The sequence below is a fragment of the Buteo buteo genome, chromosome 22 (assembly GCF_964188355.1).
Source record: "Buteo buteo chromosome 22, bButBut1.hap1.1, whole genome shotgun sequence".
In the NCBI taxonomy this organism is placed as follows: Eukaryota; Metazoa; Chordata; class Aves; order Accipitriformes; family Accipitridae; genus Buteo; species Buteo buteo.
This window is the reverse complement of record NC_134192.1, coordinates 6,064,287-6,082,495: the sequence shown is the minus strand read 5'-3', so window position 1 is coordinate 6,082,495 and position 18,209 is coordinate 6,064,287.

Sequence of the window (18,209 nt, the reverse complement as noted above, 5' to 3'; positions counted from 1 at the left end):
TAATGCAGGCACATGCCTTTGATGTGTCAATACAGCTAACACTGCGATCAGGAAGAGCTGAGATTATTTCCTAAGTGAACATTTCCTAGAATGACTATCAACACGACTGCAAATTTTCCATGTCAAAATTGGAAAAGCTTTTTCTCTGTCGCACCAGAGCAAAAAAAAGTTTACCCTTCTGGTTCTTGTTCTATGTAAGCAGCAGGGCAAATCACCAAATTCGTAACATGTTAAAAATCGAGAGCAATTGTTATACCAGTAATATTATCCTCATGACAGAGAATGGTAATGCTACTAGCAGAAAATACTGGAAGTCACATAACAATTACTGCCTGATGCTGGAGAATTTCAGATCTGTTCTTATGTTCTTTATGTTAGTTCTAAACACTCAGGTAAAACTGGTTTGGCTTTTTTTTTTTTTTTTTTAAGCATGACAATTGAGGAAATGCAAAAATAGTTTGGCTTGTCTCTATAAGTGACTATGAAAATGCAAATTTTTCTGCCTTACATGGTATAAGTAACTAGATAGATGAAATAAGAGGTTAGCAAAAAAACAAGCTTTGAAGAGCTTCTTACAGCATGTAATAGGCTGCAAAAGTGTATTCTTGATATCAGTAAAGTGTATCAGTTTGAGCTCATTTTTTTTGCTGTTCATTGTCTGTCTACTTCCCAAGAAAATATTTCAGAGATTAGTGTATAATTATAATCAACGGTTATTTTATTAGGCCTACAAGACCTCCCTGAACTAAATTACTTTTCCTTTTTAGTCACAAGCCTTTCTATAGCACTAGTAATTTCTTTAAGTGGTCAATCATACAAATTCAAATAATGAATGGCAATCTTTATTAATACTGGGTTCAGCTGCTTTATCAATTGATGAACATATCTTACGTAATACATTTTTTCATGTGCAGTTACTTTTATTTTTGTTATTATTTTCTTTCTGAAGTGAGTAGAAGTTTGTCTCTGATAGTAAGAGATTTAGACCTGTAATGTAGCTGTATCTAAAGAAAAAAAAGAAAAAAAGGATTCATATCTTTAGTTACTTCTGCGATCATTGTATCTTCCTTTTCATTATTTTCCTTGTAATTTGAAGGCTGACATGCAATTCACTACTATGTAATGGCCAAGTGGAAGGAAAATTTTCAAAGGAATTTTCAAAGTCATTTATACTTACTGCAAATCAGAGTACTGTTAAAAGAAGCACTAACAAGGGAGGACTCCACTCACAGCCTGACTTTCCTTTTACAATAGCTCACATTTTTCTGCTTTAAACCTCTGATAGATTATAATAAAGAATACTAAAATAAAATGAAGAAGTGGTACTTCAAGTGTTGCAAGGAATTATGTCATTTATAATGGGAATCACAAGTGTATGTTATATCCTATTGTACATACCTGCTTTTCATTGTGAAAACATGATTTACAAATTCCATTGATAGTGATTACACTTCAAAAACTTGCAAGAAGTTAGCAGTTCCCAATGGGAAACACTTAACAACTTTATTTCCACTTGGGGGAAGACTCTATGAGCCAGCATTCTGAATATTAGGCAAAATACAGCAGATGGTTATAGGAAAAATGAGGCCAGAATAGTAGGCGATGGGTTTGGAATACCAGGAGCTGAAGCACTGACAAATTTTAGGGGACTGCACAAAAGAGAGCACTGTGGATCTAAGGCAGAATAACAATGTGGCTAGACAGATGTTTACAGAAAAAAGCTCCTCCCTGAGTTCAAGAGTAAGCATGAAAGCAAGCACACGGCTGAGCAGCCCTCATCAATCGGAGGCAGAAGTTGACATCCTAGTAGCTGATGAAAGATTATAAACAGAGGGGATAAGTAGCGCAGGACCATAAAAATGAAGATAAAAATTATGTCTGATGAGGAAGAGCCAAAAAAAGGACGCAGAGAGGAGTGATGCAGTCAGAACCAGGGCATGGGAGGATGAGCTCTGCAGAAGTCTTCTGGATAAGCCACGACTCTGTCATGGTTAAACAAAAGGATGGTGTAGCTGCAAGAAGAAAAATGAGATGCCACTCCTGAAGGGGTTATTTGCAACAGAAGGGGCTGTTAAGTAGAAGATGAATGGAGAAACAAGAAGTTCTCTGAGCATTTCTAGAGCTGAGTTACATCAGAGCAAGTGAAGCTGGGTAAAGCTGTACCCCAGTGTCTCACAGCGACCCAGGAATAGACCCAGCTCTTCCACACTGCAGCCCCTGTCTTTGCAGTAACCTTGAGGCGATGCTAACATCATAGTAGCATAGCACTTGCTGCCTTTTTTTCTTTTCTTTACATAAATACATACAGGTATACTGTACACTTACAGACCTGTCAGGAGAGGACAGTTTCTTTAATTTGGTGTCTTTAAACTTAACATACTTAAGTATGGCCATATCCCAAACCCAAATATTATTGAAATTGCGTAAGTGTAAACATTAAAAAAAAAAATCAGATTTTTTGGAAAAGGTAGTTAGACGTCATCACAAGTCATCACTAGAAAAAGTCAGTGAGTTAAGTAAAAGCAGTGGATTACATACAGTACCTTTCCTATATAAGCACAATGCGGCTGGTGAGATTTGCTCATACGGTGAGCATTCCTGCCAAGCTTCTACGATTATCTTTAATTAAGAAACATTTCTTTTTAAATTAAAATATTCCCATGGTCACATTATTCACCTTCTTTAGTTTGCTTTGTATACAAAAAAGCTGTTGGACTGGAAACATCCATCATTTACTTAAACAAAAAAAACCACAAGGTGTGTGTTAAAATGAGATAACACATGCCCCACTGGCCTCAAATGATCCAATAAAAGGACTATCTTACAATACCACGCTCTTGGAAATGTCTTATTGTGATAATGAAATGGCACCAAAGTTCATTTTGTTATAGAAAAGCTGTATTCATCCACATACTATGAGTATTTTTATACAATTTCAAGCAAAAATATCCAACCTTCCTGTTATTCTGAGGCACAGCAGAGAAACACCCACTGAATTATTTAATATATTCACTATGTAATTTAATAATATGTGATAGTTATAAAATGCATTTTTTTATTTATATCTTGATCAGCATCACAACATTTTAGTGACCTAGAAAGAGGTTCATTGCTCTGTGAGTTTCCAGTAAAAGTCTGGACAGGAGACTTGCACTCTTTCTGTATTAATAGTACTGGTAATACTGTGGAAGGGAGAAAGTAAATCAGTATTTATTTATAGGTCCATAATTATTTTTTTTCCTAGATCTTATCTTTCTACTGTTATTCCTGAAATATTCTTTCTACTGGACAATTATCAACATTAGTGATACTAAATTTTCTTACCATGTGTAGTGCCCTGTAATTAATACTTACAGACAACCAAAATATATTTGCTGTCTGGAAAATCCTAACTAAGAAACTTGGAAAGCAATGAATCGCTGCAAGACAGGAAGAAGTGATGACATTTATGATCCTGCATATTTCCAGCCATACATCAGAGTACATATCAAGGGCACTTGTCTGTACAGCGATGTTGGAACCAGCCGTTAAAGGCTTGACTCCTTCCGTTTCTCCTAGCAGAAGGGAACTATTTAAAAGCAGCAGCAGAAGCAAAAGGCCTACCACATTATTCTCTCCTTTTCCTTTTTTCTCTAGCAGGTGGCTAAAACTGAGTTCTAGTCCAATTCTGTCAGCACTGCCATAGATTGCTTCTTAAATCTTTGTTTCAGCTTCACAATGAAGTGGGGGAAAAAAAATAAATAATTTTTCAGTTTTGTAAAATGTTTTTCTCCCAATGAAATCCTAGAAACGAAAGTGCTTAAATTGCCTATGCTTCTACCTAGGGAGTAAAATTTTTTTAAGTACTTTGGAGACTCAACAAAGGCTATCTTCAGCTTCTGCCCTTCAAAAAGGAAAAAGGCTGAGAAGAAAACCAGAAAAATAGGTCAGAAGAAAAAAAAAATCTGAACCCATTCCAGTGTTATTTTTGAAACTAAAGTAAGAAACAGCGAATGATGGCCAGAAATTTTCTTTATCAATTTTTTTCCCCCTTCACTGTCTTCATATCTGACATAGACAGTCATTATGGATAATGTTAGTTCTTTATTTTAACTGTGAATATTAAGATAATGGAAGAAATTGGCTAGTCAGTTGTGAAATATTATAGCAATAAAAGTCTTTGGTGGAAGATGAATCTTCTTCAAAATAGTACGAGGGTGTCAATAAATGAAGAGTAATGTGAAGATCACTTATATTTATTGAGACTGCAGCATTTATCAAAGTCATCAACATTTAATTAGAGTTAATATACTTGCTAGCTTTTTATTTCTACTGTACAAGTTTGTTCATATATTTAGGGATAATGTGGTAGACTTCCTAGTTTTTATTTTAACTCTTTTTGGCTTTTATCCTCCATCTCTAAATAAATGTGTATTTGGATTACGCCTGTAGCATCCCTTTGGTGGGACAGGTGGGCTACTTTGTAAATGCATTAACACTTCCCATAGTGGACCTGCATGTTAACAAAACCTCTCATGTCTTATAAGCAATACAAGTGAAAAGCTAGGGATTTTGGAATTTGGAGTCAGTAAAAATACCTTATCTATGTACGTTTATGGACCATTGCATTATGTTTATGAAAGAATTATACGATTACCATATTAGCTTGAGATGTGATTCCATTCATGGGGTCTCTCATCCAGGCACGAACCTGAGGGTTGTTTGAGTTTAGGAATAAATCTAAATATCTTGGCTATCCCAAGCACTGTACTCATTGATGTCTCAGGACCTGAGACAGAAAGGAGAGGAGAGTGGAGATATCAGGCTCTGAAACCATCTCGCAGATCAGGACCCCTTCTCTTTCAGGGGATGAAGGAGCTACTAGAGAAACAGAAATTCACACACCTTGCATTTATTGGTATGGGGGGCAAGGGGCTTAGGCAGCTATGCCCACCCAGGAAATTTGGGAAGAGTACTCGGTGATTGTTCTGGCTGCAGCAGCTCTCCTCTTTCTTGGAGATCCTCCGGCTACTGCGTGAACTGGACTGTAGAGGAGGAAGGGTGGCACCTGGGTAGAGGTGATATAGTTGCACGTGTATAGCGAAGCCAGGACTGTCGGGAAGAATAAGACTTCAGCAGGGCAAAGCAGAACTGCCTCCTGCATGCCCAGCAAGCCAAGGGCTTTCTGGAGCGGCCCCGCAGGAGGTCCAGCTGTGCCAAGCCTAGCATGGCAAATCTGCGTGGCCCACAGCTGGCAGAGCACAGTGGCCAGTGTACACCAAATATATGAACAACTTATTTGTGAAAAGAAATTACAGAAAGATGACTCAGTGATTGTATTTTACTGGAATCCGCAGACCTAGTGGGACACTTACATTATTGATTTTTTCCATTGATAGATTCCTTTTCAGAATGTAAAGAGAGCAATCAGGCATTAATGTATGCATGCAGATTTCATGAGGCTCCCTAACCAGCTGCTCATGAAATAGTAATGTCATTTTTGAATAAGGGAAATGGTGAATCTAGTGGTCATTTTAACTGCTGTCAAATTGCTTGACAAAAGGTACCTACATGATACAACGTAAGATGACTTTTTACTGCAGTTCATATTTCAAGCTTCAATTTGTAGTAGCTGGAGCATGATTCCTAAAAAATCCTCAGATGCACTGTAAGCTGTAAATTCCTACTACACTGTAAACAGGATGTGTTGTTTACAGCTGTTTAGATCCACTAAATATTTGTGGATTTGCTTCCTCAGCTGTAGCAGGAACTTACTGGTCATAACTCCCTGCCTTGTTCAATAACTTCCAGTAATTATCATGAAGAAAATGCAATAAATTTACGTAATAGACTGCCCCTTTGCTATAATATACAATGAGAAGCAATCAATGCTCCTTACAATAAGGAGAAGAAATACAACTGTGTTTTATTTTATGGCTTTGGTAATGCAGCTTTGGAAGCCACCAGAGGGAGCGGAGTGAAACTCCGGTGGTCAAATTCCAGCCCCGTAAAACACAGCCCAAGGCTGACATTTTACAAAGTAGCAACACGACGCTGGGTTGCGTACTTCTTAGTAGACTATTTTATTTGTTCACCCATCCAGCAAATACAACGTCCCCATGAATTGCTGTTCTTATTTCATATGCTTAGAAACAGGGAAGCTATATGAATCTCATAAATAACCCTCAAGCTTAACCTTTGGCAAAATAATTACAAAAAAGATGATGTAGGGAGATGATAGCAAAATATCTACTTTTGCAGTTACCAACAATAATCTTGGAAAACAAGATAGCTATATTTAATCACGGTTTTAATATGTAGTTTTACTGTAACTTAAATCAAAGGGCATTTCTGAGACCATCCTAGTTATGCTTAAAGTATAATTACACGCTACATATCTTGGAAAGTAAATGAAAGCCTTTTCCTGGTGATTTGTTATACATTTCTTTTTTTGCCTCTGGCTAAGTGAAGGCCAGGCCTCTGAAGAGTTTCAAGTATAATGCACAGTGAATATAAAACAGTCCATTAATTGGGATAATAGGTCCTGGCATGTAATTGCATTGCTAAGGTACTATGGATAGCTGTTGAGTGAAATGGTATTTATTCAAGGTTGTTAGTCACCCGTGGATAACTTTATTTGTCCACTGATGCTTAAATAAATGCATCATCCATCAGTAAGAATACTTACAAAAAAATTTATAGCAAAAATCATTATCATGTCTCAAATTATAAAAGGAAACAGTATATAAAAATTGCTGAACAGTGGTACAATAAAGCCATGCCATGCTGTGGTTTGCTTGTTTTTCAGCCAGTGGAAAGTAAAATATGGTTGAAAAAGTAAGGCTGAATGGGAAGTTTACATGCTTGCAATATTTACCCTAGCCACTGAATATGCTAACTATCTTTAAAAAAAATATTTTTTTCCTAATAATTCATTCTGAAAGTGTTGTGGAAATTAACATTGTCTAAACAGGAGAAATACATTCAATAATGCATGCAGCACCAACTGCAAAAAAAAAAAAAAATAACAGCGTGTTTAAGCCACATAGATGAGTAAGGCAGCACATTTTGTTCATGTCATCGTTTTGTTGTTATTTTGCAATGATCACTAATCCCTGAGAAAATAGTGAAAAACAAATAATATATACAGAATAGTAAGACACGCATATTGCTTGATTATGGACAATCTTAAATAAAGCTTAAATAAGACAGAAAAGACCTACAAAGAATTCCCATTGATACTGCCAACAGCTCAGCTCAAAACACTTTCGTATCTCATGCAGATAAAGAAATTATTATTAAGGATCTGATTTTCAGATAAAGTGCAGCCACATCCTCTTTCATCTTCAGCTACATATGCAAACACTCATTATTTTGACAATCCTACCCTCAAGATCTTATCTCATCATACGTTCCTTTTGAATAGAACTGAATAATATCTAATACACAAGGGATACAGGTTTGCAAGCAAGGTTTAAAAGGAAATACATACATTAATTGAAGTAATGGTGCCTATGGCTGCGGCAAATGTCTTATTATTCATATTTATAATTTTTAAGTAATTGTTAGCATAGTTTGACTGGGATGCTGCTGCTTTTCTGTTGGGTCCAAAAGTATAACCCTTTTGAAAGGGTCACTGCCAGCTTTTTGGGTAGATACAAAGAGAAAACCACCTCTTTTGAGTTTGAAAGGGTAGCATAAGCCTTCTTTGCCGTTCACAGCAATAAATCACAGGTCAGCTTTGGCCATGTTTGATCTCCACACCTCCCATCGACTGCAGGGCCACCGGCCACCTCCCCACCTGCATGGGAGGCTGGACCAGCACCTCAGTCAAAGCCATCCTGTTTGTCAAGTGCCTGAACCTGCCAGATTTGTCCATCTCATGGGGTATAAAGGGCAGCAAATGGAGTAGTTTGATGAGAAAGAAGCCTATTTTAAAAACAGCTTACATTTTTTAACAGTGCAAAAAAGAGCGGTCACAGAAGTCACTCCTCCTTTCCTAATAGGCACATCAAATTTCACAGGAGTTAGGGAAAATTCCACCTAACTCACAGAAGGGGTTATTAGTTACATCTAAATATAAAGCTGATCAGTGAAGCCTGATTCTGCAAGCACGTATGCATGCTACTAACTTTAGATATACAAGGTTTTGCAGCAATCTTAGTAAGGTAGCTCATGTGTTAAATTAACCACATATATATTATGGGCATTAGAACAAAGCAGCAATGTCTTTTCCTTGAGATTCACTTTTGAGGACTTCTGGAAGGTGTCAAGTTTTGAAATACCAAATAACTTAATATGATTGAACAAAAAGTAAGAAAAAACCCTCCAGTCCTCTCTCAAAGACTGTCTGTCCTCAAAGCAGGATTTACAGCTTTCCCTCTGAGGTCTACACTCCAGACAGGGGCTCTGAACCTCTCTGCATGTTATCTTATTTCCACCTCTCTAGACCATATATTCCCAGATTTATCAACTTCACTGAATGTGCTTCTTTTTTCTATTTTATTCCTGATATTTCTATGTTTACAAACTGTATGACCAAAATCAGGAAATTTGGCCTTGTGGTTTTTCTGTATGAACTGGTTTATAAAATAAGTTCAATCTCATATTAAAAGTCCATTTGGACACATTAGCCTTTATTGCTGCTACACAATGAAGCAAGCCTTTAATGTGGAATCTGTCAATAAGCATGCATTGACCATTTCTTCCTGACTATTACCTAATTCAATATCTATTTCAACAACACTTAACTTGTGTAATGCTCCAACCCAGGAGCCTCACTTAACACTTAGATCTGTTGCATTTAATTTTACACCCCCTGGTCTGTTCATAAATTGAACAGATTATCCCCCCGATAATTGATCAAAAATTATCCTGTTAAGCAACTACAACCATCTGCCATTTAAACAATCTCTGTAGTACCACCTGAAATATTTATTGCCTTACATGTTTTAAACCAGATCAATAATTAAAATATTAAAGAGAATGATCCCAACAAAGAAAGCAAAAGGATTCTACTCTTCAACAATCCCCCAAAATGCACTTTCCATGCCCTGCTATTCTGGTTACTTATCAGTATTAACAATCCTAAGCATCCACTCCGTATTCTGACGGGTTATACAAAAATCTGTTGCATGAAACTTTGGTAAAAAAAAAAAAAAGCTTTATTGATATGGAGAAATACTAAATCTTGCATTTTCTCTTCTCCCATTCACTTGTAAAGAAGTAATCTTATTTGCTTAACGTGATTCACCTTTCAGAAATCCTTGCTTACTCGTGCCCTTTAAGTTATAATTCTCTAACTGTATCTTTTTGGCAACCGTGAATTAGTATTCTTTGCTAGCATACTGAAAATATTACACTTAACAGGACTCTAATTTTCAACCTTTCATGAATGCTCTCATTTCAAGAACAGTAACTAAATTCACAGTTTTCAGTCTCCTGGACACTTCTGTATCAAATATGCATTAAAAAATAATAACAGCCTCAACAGTTTATTTTCACTGTCACATATGAAGCATATGCATAGTCTGTTTCTATATTTCACCTAATTTTTGTTTGCCTTAACATTTGCTTACTAGGACTTCTTCAAATACTTAATACTTTTCTACATCAGCAATGTTTCACAAAATATTAAAAAAAAACCCTAAAAAATCTCCCAGCAACTCCCCCCATGACCTGAGAGAACATTTATTAACTCAACTATCATTATTAAAATTTGTGATAGTCTCTTCAATGTGACACATTCCTCTGGCTTACATAGGCTGTACCAGGCTAAGTGGAGCCCTGACCTGGGCTCCTGCCTGGAGGTAAGAGGAAGAACAGAGAACACCTCTAGCAATTTTTTCCAGGCTACCAGGGTCCTCTTCCAGCATCCAAAAAATGGTACTGAAGGACTTTTGACACTTCCATTTTGTGTTCATTCATGCCAGTTTTTAAACACTTATCCGAGTGTCAGCAATATCTTCCTTCCTTGTGTTTAACCCTTGGTTTTATTTATAAAGATAGATTGTCTGCTTGTGTCTTCATTTTACTAGGCTAAACAAGTAGGTCCTACTATATAACGCACTTCAATTTCTTCTCATATGATAGATTCACTGTTCGCTTAATCATTGTAATTGCACTTCTTTCCATCTGTTCTCATTTAAATTCATTTTTCTTGAACAAGGATGACCAGATTGTACCTCCTATTCTAAATAAGATTAATGCCTTCAGTGGCTCTCATTCTTCACTACTTCTTTTGGAAATACTTCGTATAATCTTAATGGACTGTATTTGCTGCCACCCCCCCTTTTTTTTTAAACGTATCACACAGCTACAGAAGAACTGACTTACCACAGTAATTCAATACCACTTACAACCAAAAATCTCCCAACGTTTTAATATCAAGTTCTACACATAAAATTTGTTAATTACAGATTTTGAACTTAACATGAGATGTCCTTTGATATAATCACATACCAGTGTTACACTAGGCATCAACTGACACCTGAATTTCAAATCTTAAGTGATATGCCCTTTACAATGTTTGGCAAAACTTATCTCCTTTCAAAATTAATTTTACTTTTAAAACCATGAAGTTTGAAATACGCCATGAAAGTGAGGGGAAAAATGGCCTTCATACTAGAATTTGGGATCATTCTCCCCATACACCCCCTGCCAATTTCCATTAATTTTCTTCACTATTGCCCCAATATCCTGCAGCAATACTGTCAGAAAACTAAAGACAAAGCAATAAGGCTCTGTTACCAGTAGATGCAGCCACAGAAATTTCATCAAGTCAGAGACCAAGTCAAAGGTAGTTAAATATTCTACTTTTTTCTCTCCTTGATTACTATTTTTTTCAACATAATTAGTAACACAACCAGTACCATCAGCTTTGTAGTGAGAAGAATAAATGAAGAGCTGTCATCAGAAAACCGTGGAAATTCAATACATGATCTATACAGAGGAGAAGCGAAAACTACAGGTTAAAAGCTTCTTTAATTTATTTGCTTCATTCAATGAGCAACTTATTTATTAGAAATTTGGGGCAGAAATATTTATTGAAAACCCCAGCCCAGATGTAAGGCCTTAAAATGGTGAAATTCTAAAAGAAAAATATACATACATTCATTATGAGAGCCAACTACATTTTAACAATGAAGTAAAACATTTGTTCTAAGCGCCGCTGAATAAATTAGGTTTTTAAAGGAATCTTCAGAAGTAAATCCACATCATAAAAAAGAATCATTGTCTCTATAGGATATTATACCCATATCTTAAAATCTCAGGACTTCTAACTATTTGTCATTGATGTTTATACTACGAAAATACTGGAAGATCACAAATGCATTTCAGGTCCTATTATATGAAACTGTAGTCCATTATGGTCCACTCCCTCTGAGAAATTTCATATTTAGCCTAAGATACAGCAAGAAAAAATGAAAATGGTAGGGTTGTGAAAGAACACAAGTGTACTGTTGTATAGTACCATTAGGTTACTCAACATGGCTATTTCTGGAATGGAATGACAAAGCAATTAGTATTATTTTTTCTCTATATTTTTACTGCAATAAAGAACATACTCGGTACACATTACTAAAACCTGCTAGATTGTTTCATGTTATAAAAAGGCTTGATCACAAAATAATTAAGAGTGTCTGATCAAAAACTATCACTCAGAAATTACACATGGCTTCTACCCTAACAAAGTCTGGCTCACAATTCTAGGACTGCATGATCTCCTGGCTGTTCTGTAATTTACATAAACTTAAACCACATAAAACTGTTCCAACTACTTTTCCAAATACATGTCTGAACAACTGACATCAGTAATCACAAAAGTAGAAAAGGCTAAAGTAAAAGCCAGTGATATGTTCAATCAGGAAGAGAATTTTCATTCATTTGCATGTAATTTTCACATTTAATGTTCTGCAACAAGAGTTCACCTTTTGATAGTGTAAAATCACTTCATATTTTTTTGAAACCTGACAAGGAAATAAGTCGATAGCATTCTATAGCATTTCATTAAGAAATACAATTCTAGAACTCAAATATACAGCATTGCCCCCCTTTCCCCCATTTTCACGTTTGCTAATTTTGGCAGAGTTTTCCATATCCACACAGGAAAAACAAGTAGCCCAGAATTTCTAGGTTCCCCATGAGACATTAAAATTCAGCTAAAGATAGCAATAAAAACTAATCTTATGCCTTAGACTAACATCTTAAAGATATTGCCTTTCCTACCTCTATCCTGCTCCAACTTTCATATTACAGTTAAGCATAAAGAGAATAATTCAACTTAGAATTCCCTAACATCAAGTTTAAGCCCAGCTATTAGCAAAGGAAAGCACTTACATAATACACTTACTGAGATTAAAAAGTACCTATTTCTGAATGTAGAAAACAGAGCTTTATGAGGCTTCTCAAGCTAAAATTTGCTTCACTCACAGGAAATCAGGACCAGCTTTTGCTTCCTCTACTACTAGCTGGAGGCAGCAAGATAGTTCTGGTATGCAAAACATGGGGTTTCTTCTCCTAAAACACATATAGATAAATGTAAAGGAACCTCAATTGACTTTGCTCAGGCACTTCTCATCACTTAATGATGATTTGCAGTCATTCAGCACAGCTGATCTCTTCGGGAAGTCAGCAGTGTCTCTTCCACAGAACACTGCTCCAAATACAAAATAATATTTGCGTGCTTGGGATTTACTTGTACCATGTAGTAACATTTTTTCTGTGAGAGTTTGTTGGATGCACAAGCAATAATGGACTTATATTGTTTGGGTGGATGTGAAATACTAAGAGGCAGGATCTCTCATTTCAAACAAAATTTCCTCTATTTGACAAGACAGCAAAATACTTTCACTAGTGTATGGAACCATTTTAGTTTAATAAATCCATCACACATCAATAGAATTAGCATACACACATCATCCTGTATAAAAATCACTATCAAATGACACATTACAGACTTCTAAACACATTTTTTGAGTTTAACATCAGTGCAGCTGATTGCCAGTTTACAGTTTTAGATGCACGTGTACATGCGTGAGGTACAAACCCAGAACTCTGCACAAACACCACCCCCACACACCCTATTGTAACATATATGCAATGGGTATAAACTGCCGTTAGGGATTAATGTTATCTCTGACTTTTTCTTGGCTGATGAGTAGGATACGAGAGGGCAGAACTGAAGTGCCTCTGGCCGAGCCTGTGCCCACTGGTAACCAACAGCTCCAAGAGGAGTGTTTCAGCCAGCAAGTAAAATCTACACCCCACCTGTCCCACCCCAAGGTTGTCCAAAACCCAAGGAATAAACACTTGCCCTATATTTCCTTCTATATTCCCTCTATATACAATAACATGACAATGTAGAGAGACTTGATCCAATAACAAGACCTAAGCAGAAATCTCTTGGAATTGTAGAGTCACAGAATACCAGGTTGGAAGGGACCTCAAGGATCACCTGGTCCAGCCTTTCTTGGCAAAAGCATGGTCTAGACAAGATGGCCCAGCACCCTCTCCAGCCGAATCTTAAAAGTGTCCAATATTGGGGAAAAGGCAGGAAAAGAACTGAAATGAAAACTGATGTATCAGGTAACGGAAATAACCTGTCCCTTAGAATTATTATTTGACTTTGTGGTGTTTTTTTTTTTTATTATTACTGATTTCTAGTCTTTGATGGTGCAAGGATACCTGTTTTTTCAGGATACATAGTTATAATAGCATGAAAAAAATAGTAGAGTGTACCATATTCCCCTATCCTGCCTTAAGCATAATGAGAAAGCCTATTTTAAACAGAGCAGGAGCCCGTAAAGAAATTAGTGGTAAGCTTATTTTTAGTAGCAATATTAGCAGTCACTGGAATGCATAATCTGTTTTCCTCTGGTTTTAACAGTTAACTAAAATTCATAAGCATTCTGAAAATCAAACCCACAGTTTATTCAATTAAACTCTACACATAAAAAATATCCATCAGCTGTCGACAGCATGAATTTAGATTGGAAGCAGAATAAACGCAGTATTTCAGATGCTGGCAGGCAGTTCTTTGTACACATGAGGGCAAGCAGCACACTAAAAAGTATTTCAATTTTAGCTACTAGATTTGAGTGAAACCCAAGTAGCTGAGGGAACCCGTTACACATGAATAGGCCCATTGCAGTTCAGGAGAAGTCAGTGGCACATGTACTCCCGAGTCACTAGGAGAGTAACTTTGATGAGGACAGATATCAGGAAGGTTGGTTTCTGTATAGGAAACTGAAATAACATATTGCCCTGTCCTTTGATACAAGGAGACAGAAGCACAGGACAGGTTGTTGGTTTAAAAGAAGAAAAAACAAAGATGGAAAGTCTCATTTTGTTTCTAAGAATTTTTGCATCATATTAAAAAAGGACATGGGAGCATGGCAAGTAAAAGGCTTAAAGTCAAACTCTGGAATGCAAACTAGGAACTCTCACAAACTCCCAGTATATGGGTATGTTTTTGTAAGATCTCATAATTAGGACCATGAACCACCCATGCGAGGTCCTTCCATCAAGCTACTGTCTCCCTATCCCCAGGCTCTGATATTTCGCATGGCAATCCGAAACAGTGCTCAACAAACTCCCTTTACTTGACAGGTGTAATAGCAGAGCTGAGCAAACTTAAAATACACACTAGTAACATCTAGTATCAGACAACTATTAGAAAATTATATATTTCTGCTCTGTTACGTATAAGGAACAATTACCAAAAGTGGATGCAGGGTCTGTTATGTTTTGTTCTTTTAATGACAGAGAAACAGAGACACAAACCTGACATAAAAGGACACTGTATATTTTAATTCTGTCACAGCATACAGTCTGGCCAGCTTTCTTAAGTGTTTGTTAGTCAGCTACTGGTTAGTTAATAAAGTCATCTGCTGATTAAATTTGAATTTAGATAAATTTATTAAATATGTTTTAGATGATTAAGGAGCTGACTGGATAACACAAATGGATTATGACTAGAACAGTACTAGTAGCTGGCCACATTTTAGAAGTAGTATAAGGAGTATAAAGTATAGGCTATGTTTGGAAAAAAGAACTACTGCTCTTGCTTTTTTCTTTCAAATTGGCTGGAAAAGAAATCAGAGGGGAGGTCTGTGGCACATCACACACTTTTGACACAAATATTCGAGGATTTATTTTCACAGAAAGCTGGTGATAGAGTACAAATGTAAGTAAATTTATATTTTGAAATTTAGTTTTTTAGTTTGTGGGTAATTAAACAAGGTTTTTTAAAAAATATTATTAGTTTTTAATGAAAGGAAACATAATTTATTTCTCTGTGGCTAGCCCTTTCCTGTGCTGTTGTAGTGGGGGGAACTGTATCTACTTCCCTAAAACACTTGGTATGTTTCTACCACCATAAGTGATAATTTACCAGCAACTTTTTTCTTTCCTTCCATGTCTGCAGAAACTTCCTGAAAAGTCTGAGTAGCAATCTTAGCCCAGTAGTATAATTATTGTTCCTTGCCATGATATATTTAATGTTCTTTTAATAGTAGAACTAGAATATGCACTTAAACAAGTTGATTGTAAAAATTATGTCAGTTTTATTACAGAACGTCTTTCACATGATCATGAAAGGGTTGATTATTTCTGTTTTTTATCCAAAGACCTGTCTGGTGCCTTTTATGTGAGAATATAAATATATTTAATGTATTTAATCTCATAGTAGTCCTCAAGGTAGCAAAGAATTAACTCCATTTCATGGATGGCAAGCCAAAGTACAGAAGAGATAACACCAGTTTGGTCTAGGTTCCCACAGAAAACCAATGGCACGATAGGGGCCTGAACTCAGTCTCACAAAGTCCCGGCCTAATGCACTGACCACATTTTTGCTTTTCGGATACCAGAATAACAAAAAGGCATTGGAAAGAAAGCAACATAAAATGTTTTATAAAGTTCTTTCAGGAAGAGTACCTTGTATTTTGAAGGAGGATGTGTTTTACTACTTTTCCTAGAAACTTGACACTTTTAAATTTTCTTCAGCTATGGATATTATTTTAAAAAATATATTATTATCCGTTGAAGAGCATGTCACTTTTGGTCACACTGACTTCAGCACAGAAAAATCACTAGAAGGCTCTAAGAAAGCTTCAAGTTTATCTTTAATTTTCCTGGCTAAAAAAACTTTAGCCCCTCTGTCACCACAGCCCACTGAAATACGTGTGCTCCGAGTCACACGAAGAACCATCTTCCCTCCCCGCCCCTACCTTGCAAGCGCGTACTCTTGGTGCATCAGTCTCTCAGCACCGTGGATTCGTGGCTCTGAGAAGAGAATCACCAACCCCACGTTGTCTCTTACTTCTTGGGCGGCTCCTAGGAAAGCATGACCAGTTCCACAGCATGTTGCAGTCAGGAGCAGCAGCTCCGAGGTGGGGTACGGCCAACCGCTCAATGGCAACAGGAGCTGGGCAGCGTAAGGCAGCAGAAGTTGCCCATGCCAGTGAAGAGGGAAACTTCTGAGCCCTGTATTTCCTTTTCACATCTAGCAAATCTCTTCTGAGCATGTGCAGAAACTTTTCAAAGGCTTAGTGTTCCACCAAGTACGGATGGATTTTCATAGAAATGGCAAAACACATATTTCTGACACAAAGATTTCCCTCCTCCTGCCAAATTTCAAGCCTCTGCTTTGTAAAACGTAAATCAAAGTGGAGTCAGACCTTCCATTTTCAGAATCTCTTTGAATTTGCCTTGACAGTTTCCTACTCTTTAATGAAATAAAAATGAATCATCTGAGAACTCCTGACCTATACTGCAGGTTTGTTTTGGTTATTAGCTGTTTTTAAGATAACTGTTTTTTGTTTTCTTCATGCAGCCAGTCTGTCAAAATTAAGACACCATTTTTCTAGTTGTATTAATGCAAATATTTCTTAGAGAAGAACATTTAGAAACAGGAAAAAAGAAACCTTCCTACAGCTTTTGTGACAGACTGCTTTCACAATACATTTTTGAGCAAATTAAAAGTAAAATCTTTAAGAAAAAACCCCTTCATTTACAAAAAGGCATATTTATGAAAGCACAGACACTCTAAGAAGATTAAATGAAGCGTACATTCATTATGGATAAAGAAAATCTGCCTATACATACATTGAGAAATTAATTCAGAAAGCAAAAGAAAGGGACAAGATACAAAGTCTCTTTGCCTTTGAAATCAAACATTTGGCATAAATAGGATTGCAATGGAAAGGGGATATAGGGGAAAAACATTCAAGAAATATTAACAAGTAAAAGTATACAAATAGATGCAAGATAACTGAACAGGTCTAGATACTGAAACATTTACTGAGATGTTTGCTCAAGGGACAAAATTTTTTATTTGGGATAGAAAATATCAAGATAATTTTCTTTTTTTTTTTATATTGTATCAGTATTAACTCACATGAATTAAAAACACTACTAAAAGGGAACAGTTAATTGAATAAAACAATGCTGTTTATTTCCACTTCACATTATAGCAGCATGCTCTCTTTGGCTGTAGGAAAAATATTGATACTGAAGAGTCCAACTTTCCTCTAGGTTCGGGAATATGATCAAACAATAAACAAGTATTCTTTCTAGCACTCTATGCTTTTCAGACCACTGAACAACATTAATATTTAATGTATGAAATGGATAGATATCGTTAGGGATCCAAGACAGGTAAAGGTTATGTTATTTGCCAAAAAACACATAGTAATTTGGAAGCAAATCTAAGCTGCAAATTTGTATATTCTTGTGTCCTTGGTTTGTATGGGTTTTTTTTGTGTGTATGTGTTTTGGTTTATTATTATTATTATTTGTATATTTTAAATTAAGTTTTATATTTTAGTTCTTGGGGCAGGTCCACTAATTTTCCCTTGGCCTTTAATGTAAATCTACTATAGAGATATTTGTAAAGAAATTTTCTACTAGACGTCAGCCTGAGACTATTGAATCTTACTTCTGTCAAGTATCATCCTTCAGCATAAACCTCAGCCTCCCTGCTCTTCTTTCTTTTCCTCACTTCTCCTCTCTTCCATTTCAAAACCAGGAATGATAATTGAAAATACTTTAGATTCTTTTCCCCCTTCTTTTTATACCAAAGTATTTACACTGTTAATATCCTTCTACACTGTATTTTCCTCCATAATAATCATAATTTCATTCTTTTACCCCGCTACAGTTAAGTACTTTTGAGGCTAATCCAGCTCCTGTTAAAGTTAATGGATGCCTTGCCATTAACTTAGATGAAA